The following is a 10,840-nucleotide window of genomic DNA, read 5'->3' as shown; positions in this document are numbered from 1 at the left end:
AGAGCTGTATTAATGGTGTGTACCACAACTCCTAGAAGTAACTATGTTTTATAAACATACAACACATGTCGGAGCTAGACACTGCCTCTCCAGTAGAGTACACGAAGTAACACTTGTTTTCATTTTCTTACTCTAGCGTGGTTCTTTTTGTAGTCCATGTGGTCCATCTATGCTGTATGCACTTGTTAGGGTAGGTACGCACATGTGTGTACATGTGTGGAGGTGAGAGGCAGATGTTGGAGACCTTCTCTTAGTCAGCGTCTACCTTTCCTTTTGGAGACAGGGTCTCTCACTGAACAGGCAGCTCCTTAGTTAAGCTAGATTAGCTGACTACTGAGTGTCAGAGGCCTGCCTGCCTCTTCCTCCTCCCAGTGTGTGGGTTACAGGCTTAGGCCACCATGCTCAGCTTTTCATGTGTGTTCTGGGAATCCAAACACAGGTCTTCATAATTGAGAGACATGAGACAGGTTCTCATGGCTGAGGTACAGAAGTGACTGAGCCATGTTTCCAGATATGCTGTAGCTTAGAGGGATGGGGAAAGTAGAGGACGGGAGAACTTCTCCTCAGAGAATTTTCCTTCACGCTTCTCTCTGATTTTTATTTTAGCTTTGCTATCCAAAGTGACCCAGAAAAAAATCTGATAAATGGAAGTATTTGGAGGGTCACAGGATCTAAGCTGTCTTTCTATTACAGTTGCACTCTTAAAGTGATAGAGAAAGAGGGCACAAAGTGTGGGTGTCTGACCCAGGGTGTTGAAAGAGAATTTAGGCGGATCTGTTGAGAGGGAAGACAGTGGGATTGTAGATGCGGCGCAAATGGCTGGGGAAAGTCCAGCCATTCCTTGAAAGCACTAGAAGCCTTGTTCTGCAGCTTTCCCAGGAGCACTGTGGGGAGCCTCGCTGGATCCTCCTCACCTGGCAGACCCACTCCATTTGCCAAGCACAGCTAAACAGGACTTTTCAGTTCTGTGTAGTTGTTATAAGTCCATATAGTCATGGATCTTTAACATGGAACCTGAGATTCAGTCTACTTTTTTCAAACGTATCCTGACAAGTCTAGTCAACTTAGAAATGTTCTTATCCTAAATGATGCCACTAAAATATCTCAAGGACTTCAGGCTTATAAGGTATAAAAGTATATGTTAGCTTTCTCTTTCATGCATGATCTTCGCCCGAGAGGCAGGGAACTGAGATGAAATGTCTATTTTAGTTCCTAAAAATAGACAAAATTGGTTTTTTTTGTTGACACTTAGAAGATTCCAGCCATCCACACAGATTGAACTGTCAATGCATGTTACCTTGAGATTGCTCATGGAAATTGATGGGCATAGGGAAGTCTGGAGAGACATGACATACTACATTCATCTCTAGAATGAAGGCTAGAATATATTTCCCAGCAAGGGTCCAAGACTAATATCGAAAGCCAAAGCTTGTTACTTCTCATTGATGTGTGTTATAGCTTGAATCTGAAGTGGCCTCCCAGACTCATGTGTTTTAATAGTTGGTTCATTTCTACACTGTCCCCATCTCTTAAGCTGTCTCAGGAACTCATGAGTTGAGTGTATTATTTGAATGTGAATATTGATCAGGCTCTCTGACCCTATTGGCAAAGAAGGAGAATTGTCTATGCTTATTTCAGCCATCTGTCTTCTCAATAAACTCAATTTGACCTGTTCAGCATTCTTTCCTTCTGACTAACAACTTACACACTCATTAAAATGCCCTAATAGGCATGTCAGTGCTGCTGATGGAAGCGTCTCCGTTCATCACAACTGCCTGACTCCAAATGTCTTCTGAACACATTATCATTTATGTCCTGTAATGGTCTCTCCTACTTCTGTCACCAACAGTACGATTTAATATTTTTTATTTGATTATACAGGGTTACATGAAGCTTTTTGTTTTTAAAAAAATACAACTTACACACATACACACACACATACACACACACACACACACACACACACATATGCACGCACCTCACACACACACAAACTGTAAACAAAAAGAGTTTATTTCCCAACCGAAAAAAGTCCAAGACAACTATCAAAAACAAAAGCTTGTCTTGGACTATTACCATGGGTCTGAAGTACCCACCCCTCGAATGCATGTATTTAAATACTTGGCTCCCAGGTGGTGGCTGGAGTCCACACCTGGGCCTTCCTTCACACTCTCTTCAGCAACTAGTCCTTCTCTGATCTTAGTTCCTAGTTTTAGGGCTTTAGGGGAAATTACCTTTAACTAATATCAAGCCTGTTTTTGCTTTTAAAGGCTCCAACATATACTATTGACGTCTCCCAGCTATGACTCCAGAAGAAGGTTCTGTTTCTTTCAGTGTTCATTCATCCTCTTTTGATAAAGATGGGCTGGGCAGCTGGCATTAAATTGACTGACTCCTATTCCCCAACATATTAGGACTCACTCTTATTATTTACATGCCTAATTCTCCTTTAACCATGGAGAAGTCTGGTTCCTTCAGGCCCAACTCATTGAACCTACCATTGGAAAGCTGTGGCATGAAGAGATAACCTGCTTATGGGAAGTGTGCAACACAGAAAATCTTGAGAGCCAAGTATATTCTGATACCTGACACCCTTTTCTAATTCTCCATAAGGTTTGGGGCTCATCTTTCAGGTGGTTCCAGGCTAAAAGCCACACTGGTTGCATCTAATGTGAAATGGTCATGTTTAAGAAGGAAAATTCAGTTCCTGAGAGTTTAAAGACTTTCAACCATTAGACTTTGCAGGCAGTGACCCCACCTTCCCAGACAACTTCCTTTAACTTTAACTTCAATTTCCTTTAACTTTTAGTCTACTTTTAAACCTATTTAAAGTTTTGAGGGAGCAACATTTTTTCCTAACATTTTCAAAACAATACTGAGTGAAACAGTCCGTGTGTGAGAACTGTGGAATGGATTAGTGTATCATGCCTTCTGTCTGCTTTAGTTCCCCAGGCTCCTGTCAAGCACACGCAGGACCAATCACCATGTGACACATTATCTTACCCTCAGGGGTGACATTGGTTTTTTTTTGCCCATGTTTATAAATGAGGTTTTATTAAAACACAGCCGTAGTCATTGTTTGTGTGTTGCTTGTGGCTGCATTCTGACAAGGACTGGCTGAGTGATTGGGAGAGATACTGACTCACAAAGCCTGAAATATGCTCGCTGGTTTTCAGTATCAACTTCATCTCTCTACACATTTACCTTACATGTTTCATCCAAGGAACCTGGATTTTGTTTTAATCCAGAACATTTATATTTGTATATTAGTAATAATGCTGCACAGGCACACACACACACAGAGTATATGCCATGGTGTGTGTATGTGTGTGTGTGTGTGTGTGTGTGTGTGTGTGTGTGTGTGTAGGCCAGAGGAAAATCTTATGCACCGGTCCTCTCCATTCACTTTTAAAAGCATTTATTGTGTGGGGCTGAAGAAATGACTCAGCAGTTAAGAGCTCTGGATGCTCTTATAGAGGACACAAGTTTGGTTCTCAGCACTCATTGGCAGCTCACAACTGTCTGTAACTTGAGTTCTAGGGCAGCAGTTCTCAGTCTACGGATTGAGATTCCTTTTTGGGGTGGGTGTCAAACAACCCTTTCAGAGGGGTCATAGATCAGATATCCTGAGTGTCAGATATTTACATTATGATTCATAACAATACCAAAACAACAGTTGTGAAATAGCAATGAAAGTAATTTTATGGTTGGGGGGGGGTCACCACAACATGAGGAACTGTATTAAAGAATGGGAGGAGCATCAGGAAGGTTGAGAATATTGTTCTAGGGGAATCTAATGCCTCTTCAGATACGAGGCACACACATGGTACATAGACATACATGCAGACAAAATACTCACACTTGTAAACATTTTGAGAATGATTTTATTTGTAGTTAAAATATAATTATATCTTTCACCCTCCTTCCTCCATGCCCTCCCATATATCCTTTTTCTGCCCCCTCTCAATTCATGGTCTTTTTCCTTCAACAATTATTATCAGCACACTCACATATATATGAACACATATAAAATACACCTGCTGAGTTTGTTTAGTGTTGCTTGTATATATGCTTTAAGAGCACACCATCTGCTCTTGGATAACCAATCAGCGGGCTCATTTCTCGGAGAGACTAATTCTTCTCTCAGCAGTTGTTAATTCCCAGGGCTCTTTATCTAGAGGTGAGGCTTTCCCCACCCCCATTGACATGCCCGTTGGTACCGTTATCATTCATGTATCGAGGGTTTCATGAGTATACTTTCTCTGTCACAGCTACAAGACCCAAACTCTTGCTAAACTCCCTGGTCCTCTGCCTTTCAAACTCTGTCTGCTCCTTCTATCTTGCTGTCCCTTGAGCTGTAGGAATATGGGTTGTGTTTTTAATGTGGGTTCTGGTACTAGAACTCATCCTAAGCAGTAGATTGAGCTATCATATCAGCCTCCTTGAAGTCCAAAAACATTTGAAAGGGATTTGGAATGTATTTTACCTGAAAGAAATGATGGTTGGCAATTTGAAAAGTGTGGGCCAGGCGTGGTGGCGCACGCCTTTAATCCCAGCACTCGGGAGGCAGAGGCAGGCAGATTTCTGAGTTCGAGGCCAGCCTGGTCTACAAAGTGAGTTCCAGGACAGCCAGGGCTATACAGAGAAACCCTGTCTCGAAAAACCAAAAAAAAAAAAAGAAAGAAAGAAAGAAAGAAAGAAAGAAAGAAAGAAAGAAAGAAAGAAAGAAAGAAAGAAAGAAAGAAAGAAAGAAAGAAAGAAAGAAAGAAAGAAAGAAAGAAAGAAAGAAAGAAAGAAAAGTGTGGAGAAGTACAGAGGAGTAAGCTGTGGTGTCACTAGCTGAAGGTCTCAGCTACTAGGTTTTAATTTTATTTTATTCTATATTTTGTTCCTTTGCTATAGACTCAGTCATCCAGAGTTGAGCAGCTCATTCCTGAGCATCAGGGCTTCCAGATCTCAGATGAGCAATGACATTGGCAGCTGAGTCTCAGAGTAAGGACTAGGGGTAGAGTAAGCGTGCTGCAGGCCTCGATGAGGATTCACGGTTGTTCTCCAGGATATACGAAAAGTCTCCACTGTGTTTAAACAATCTTCTGGAAAGTGGCAAGCGAGGGAGAGAGAAAAGGGATCAGCCAAAAGAGCATAGCAACGAGAGGCCGCCGGCTGGTGCGAAGAAAGGTGATGCTTTAGCTTCGAAGGTGTCTCTAGTCACCACGGAATATTATTCAGCCACAAGGCAAAATCTTGTGGGTATATCAGCTAATGTTAGCCCCGTGGAGTCTTGGGAGGCTCTTGCTTGCTTTCCTGGCATCTGGGACTTTCTGGTTGCTACCCCCAGTTCCCCATACCCCATTGCTACACACCTCTGTTCAGTTTGCTGACCCTCTGTCCATTTCCTCCATCTCCTACCATACCTGCTTCTGTCCCTCTTTTTCCTGTCCCCATCCCCTCCTCCTCCCAAGTCCCTCCCACCCTCTACTTCTTTTGATTATATTGTTCCCCCTTCTAAGTAGGACTGAAGCATCCACTCTTTGGTCTTCCTTCCTTGTGAGCTTCTTGCGGTCTGTGAGTTGTATTGTGGGTATTCCACCCACTTTGCCTAATACCCACTTATCAGTGAGTGCATACCCTGTGTGTGTTTTTGTGATTGGTTACCTCACTCAGAATAGTTTTTAGATCCATCCATTTGCCTGCAAATTTTGTGAAGTCATTGATTTTAATAGCTGAGTAGTACTACATTGTGTCTATGTACCACATTTTCTGTATCCATTCCTCTGTTGAGGGACATCAGGGTTCTTTCCAGCTTCTGGCTATTATAAATATGGCTGNTANNAACATAGTGGAGCATGTGTCCTTATTGCATGTTGGAGCATCTTCTAGGTATATGTCCAGGAGTGGTATAGCTGGGTGCTCAGGTAGTACTATGTCCAATTTTCTGAGGAACTGCCAGACTGATTTCCAGAGTGGTTATATCAGCTTGCAATCCCACCATCAATGGAGGGGTGTTCCTCTCCTTCCACATCCTCACCCTCATCTGCTGTCTCCTGAGTCTTTTGATCTTAGCCATTCTGACTGTTGTGAGGTAGAATCTCAGGGTTGTTTTGATTTGCATTTCCCTAATGACTAAGGATGTTGAATATTTCTTTAGGTGCTTCTTGGACATTCGAGTTTCCTCAGTTGAGATTTCTCTGTTTAGTTCTGTTCCCCATTTTTTTAATAGGGTTATTCGGTTCTCTGGAGTCTAACTTCTTGAGTTCTTTGTATATATTGGATATTAGCCTTCTATTGGATATAGGATTGGTAAAGATTCTGTATGTAACAAAATGTTGGGTCCTGTTTATGTATCCAGTTTCTTAGTCTATATCTTTTTATTGACAATGGAATTGAGTCCATTGATGTTAAGAGATATTAAGGAATAGTGATTGTTACTTCCTGTTATTTTTCCTATTAGAGATGGAATTATGTTTGTGTGGCTATCATCTTTTACATTTGTTGAAAGAAGACTACTTTATTGATGTTTCTAGGGTATAGTTTCCCTCCTTGCATTGTAGGTTTCCATCTATTATCCTTTGTAGGGCTGGATCTGTGGAAAGATATTGTGTAAATTTAGTTTTGCCATGGAATATCTTGGTTTCTCCATTTATGGTAACTGAGAGTTTTGCTGAATATAGTAGACTTAGCTGGCATTTGTGTTCTCTTATGGCCTGTATGACATCTGCCCAGGCTTTTATAGTCTCTGGTGAGAAGTGTGTAAATCTGATAGGTCTGCCTTTATATGCTACTTGAGATCTTTTTTCCCTTACTGCTGTTAATATTCTTTCTTTGTTTGGTGCATTTGGTATTTTGATTATTGTGTAATCGGAGGAAATTGGAAAGCTTCTGTCCCTGACTGCTCCTCAGTTCCTGTGTCCTGATGGCTCTGGGTGGGACCCTCTTGGTCCAGGAATTTGAGAAGTAGTGATCTCACCTGTGCTCTCAGGTGTGTCAGCACTCCTGGGAGACCAGTTTTCTCCTGTTGGGATTTGGGTATGGAGGGCTGAGATATAACTTTCTATTACCTCTTGTGATGGTTTGCATGTGCTTAGCCCAGGGAATGGCACTATTAGGAGGTGTTGCCTTGTTCAGATAGGTGTGTCACTAGGGGCATGGGCTTAATACCCTCATCCCAGTTGCCTGGAAGTCGGCCTTTCGCTAGCAGCCTTCAGATGAAGATGTAGAACTCTCAGCTCCTCCTGTACCATGCCTGTCAGGATGTTGCTATGTTTGTGCCCTATTTATAATGGACTAAACCTCTGGACCTGTAAGCCAGCCCCAATTAAACGTTGTCTTTTATAAGACTTGCCTTGGTCATGGTGTCTGTTCACAGCAGTAAAGCCCTAACTAAGACAACTCTTTAAAAGTTTGATCTCATATCTGAGGACTGTGGGTAAGGTAGCTTGTTTGGTTACTGAATCCATGACTGGTTTTGCATGGTGTGGACCAGGTTCATTACGTGCAGGGCCAGTAATGCTATCAACAAAACACTTTAGTCAAAGCACTCTCTCCAATAAAGGAGCAGCCATGCTGCCCTAGTACCCTCAGAATTAGCTTGTCCTTGTTAAAGGCACCCAGCTTTCTATAAATTGTATAGTTGAGACATTTGGACTTACATTATCTCTAGACCATAAGACACAAACAGGGATGTCTGTCCTATAGAATATTCTCTCTCTCTCTCTCTCTCTCTCTCTCTCTCTCTCTCTCTCTCTCTCTCTCTCACACACACACACACACACACACACACACACACACACACTATTGTTTATGGCCTGTTTTTCACCTGTATACTAGTTTCTTTAATCCTTCTTTCTCCCTGAAAAACAAAACAGGCTAAGTCAAGATTTTGCCTTGTAGAAGAGACTACACATTGTTTAGCTATTGTTTCCTTAAAGACAGGTAGGAAGGAATAAACAGGAAAAAGGGAGAACAAACTATATTATTCTCCTAAACACCCTGAAAAGCAGTTGTGAAAGACACCTCGGAAGAGCATTTTTTTTTTCCCTCTGAAAAATCACCTCCATGTCCATCATTCTATACTTCTCGAAATCTGCCATGCTCACAAGCCCCTAGGTAGGCTGTGCGATCCAACCTGGACCACATCATACATCATCACATAGAGGGCAAAGACTGAAATTTAGCAAAAACAAATGGCACCTGTGGAACACAGAAGAGGGGAAAGGCCTCTTTCATTCTTATTGTTTTATGGTAGCATTGAAGATTGAACTCAAAGCTTAACATGTGCAACCACTGAGCTGCATCCCCAGCTAAAGGAAGAACCCAGGCGGGACTAAAACTTGAGAACATTCTGCCTCTTTCTCTTTACCATCTCCTACCAATATGTGCCGCCATAACTGCCAGAGCATCCTCTCTTATAACCATAGATTTCCCCCTTGAGATCCCTCCCCCAGTGCCAGTACCTACACACATGTACACACAGCACACCAGACAATGTCTTTTTCATTGTGAGAATCTGTGAATATCCATCACACACATTTTATTTTGATCCTTGCTAGAGGTTTGCTATACTTTGTTCAGAGGTGATGAGCATCCGCAGGCATTCCGTTTTTAACTCCTGAAGACTGAGACTGCACAGAAGTCACCATTTCAAGCATGACTTAATTGGGCAAGGACCTGATAGGACCTGTGGTATATCTCTGTCGGCATTTTTCCCCCCCCACAGGCTGCCAGGCTGTCCTGCCTTTTTGCCGGCTGAGATGGATAGATGCTTCATTCCCTGTCATGTCTCCAGGGAAGGAGAAACCTCCTAGAACAACTCACCAAGCCTGGCGGAGTTAAAGCTTTCCTGTGCTGTCTGGGCCTCTCTTCTCTCAGATGGGAGCCATCTCTATGCACAGCACGCAGCTGGCAGCGCAGAGGAGCTGAAGAAAAAACGACAGAGGGCACACACACTTTCAAACCAAGGTCACCTCCTGGCACCTGTCACTCATCCCCAGACAGCAGGGTCACCTCCACTGCTGCCAGGAGATGAGCATTTTAGCAAAGTAGAACAAGACCCATGCAGCACCTACCTGAGTTCTTAAGCATCAGTTCTAAGCATGCTCCCTCTTTAGGTGGCCTCACAGAGACCTAGTTCATCCAGCCTTGGGTACGCCCCTCACACCCTCCATCTTTCTCTTCATCTCAGCCTTCTGTAGTGTTTCTACTTAACTTCCTGAGCTACAGCTTCCAGGATTTCTCTTCTTTTTTGCTTCATTTATGTCTATTTATACTCCCCGGAGGCAACTCTTAATCCTCAAGACACTTCTCAAAGACTCTCCCTGCCTTTCCTGTGTTTAGTTATTGCCATCCGCATCTCTGTGCTCATTAGCAGCTCTGGCATGCTCACGCAGGATTTATAGTGCTAAAGACTGCTTGCTTGTCTTCTGTCTCTACCTCTGGATTTAGTCACAGAGCAAGGACCACGCCTATCTCTGTGCCCCCAGAACTTGGGAAAGCGGCTGGTGTCAAATAAATGAGAAGTGCTTCAAATTAAGACAGTGCGATAGTTACCAGCACTCAGAGAAATGCTTTCTTACAGTCCGTGTGGGTGGCGATCTAAAAATAAACCTCTCAAGTCCAACTTCCAAGTCCAGCTTCGAAAAGCTCCAGCACTTCCGCTGAACTCCGAATTCCTAGGCCCATCTGTGCATATTTATATCACGCCTGCATGTCTTACAGAGCTTGAGGGCACAGAATGCCCTAAGCAGAATTCTAGATTTTATTTTTGAACACCTGTCCTCATCTTGGATTTTCTCCTTTTCAGTTAATGACACCATTGTCCTTTTTAGAGGCTGAAAGTAAATATTTTGCAAACAGCAAAATAAGTTTCTCATAGAGTTGTAACCTATTAATTGATTAATTAATATTAATCCAACCAACCATGTTGATCCACACCACCATGCTTATATTTATAGCAAGAGCCTTCTAACTGGGTTTCCTGCTTCCACCTTTGCCTGCTTCCTGCCTCCTCGTGGTCTATTTTTAAAACAGCAACGAGACCAGCCATTTAGTATGGTATGTCAGCTTGTAGTTTTTCTTTTCTCAAACATCTCCATTTTGTTCCATGACCTTCCTCAGCACCTGAGCACTACTCAGAATATAATAAGAATTAAATATTTACGGAATGAGTAAATTAACATTTAAGTTTTAGTGTGCAATAAATAAAAAAACCTAACTCAGATAAATACCAAAAAGTTGCAATTTAAAATAAAGTATGCTACATGAACATTCCACATTCTTGTATATCATTATGTTTAAAGATTTATTTATTTATTTATCTTTATGTATGCATGTGTGCTACATGCCTAGTACCCATGAAAGTCAGAAGAGGGTGTCAGATCCCCTGAAACTGGATCATAGACTGTTATGAGTCTCCATGTAGGTGCTGAGAACCGAACCCAGGTTCTTTGAAAGAACATTAAGTGCTGTCGACTATTGAATCCTTGCTCCAGTCCATATAAGCATGCTTCGAATATCACCAAAAGAGTACAGCCATTTTTGTCTAACATAAAATCAGTCACAAAACAACATTTTGGCCCTGGATGGTCACATCACATACTGGAAAATTGTGAATTGGGTTTGATTTGAAAGTAGGGAATTGGATTTAATTGTTTTTCACATGCTCTTAAAATGCAAAATTTGCCTATGGTGTGTGTGTGTGTGTGTGTGTGTGTGTGATGTGAGTGTTCACAAACATGCATACTTTCTCTGTCTCCCTCTATCTCTGTCTCTCTGTCTCTGACTCTCTCTTCAAATACAGTTTAGACTTGCTTTTCTGGAATATCAGTCGATCTAACTAAATATT

General features: G+C 42.1%; 1 long non-coding RNA gene across 1 annotated transcript; it reads right to left on the bottom strand.

The window, feature by feature from the left end:
• Positions 1-5,009: 5,009 nt before the first annotated feature.
• LOC115064699 lies at positions 5,010-9,354 on the bottom strand. The gene is made up of 3 exons (XR_003844529.1): positions 9,066-9,354; positions 8,815-8,915; positions 5,010-5,093 (listed from the first exon to the last, which is right to left on the bottom strand). It is a non-coding gene; the product is annotated as an uncharacterized LOC115064699 (long non-coding RNA).
• Between the last annotated feature and the right edge of the window lie 1,486 nt (positions 9,355-10,840).

This window comes from Mus pahari, chromosome 9 (assembly GCF_900095145.1).
Source record: "Mus pahari chromosome 9, PAHARI_EIJ_v1.1, whole genome shotgun sequence".
In the NCBI taxonomy this organism is placed as follows: domain Eukaryota; kingdom Metazoa; phylum Chordata; class Mammalia; order Rodentia; family Muridae; genus Mus; species Mus pahari.
Note: the sequence above shows the minus strand (reverse complement) of the source record. Positions and strands in the feature narration are given on the sequence as shown.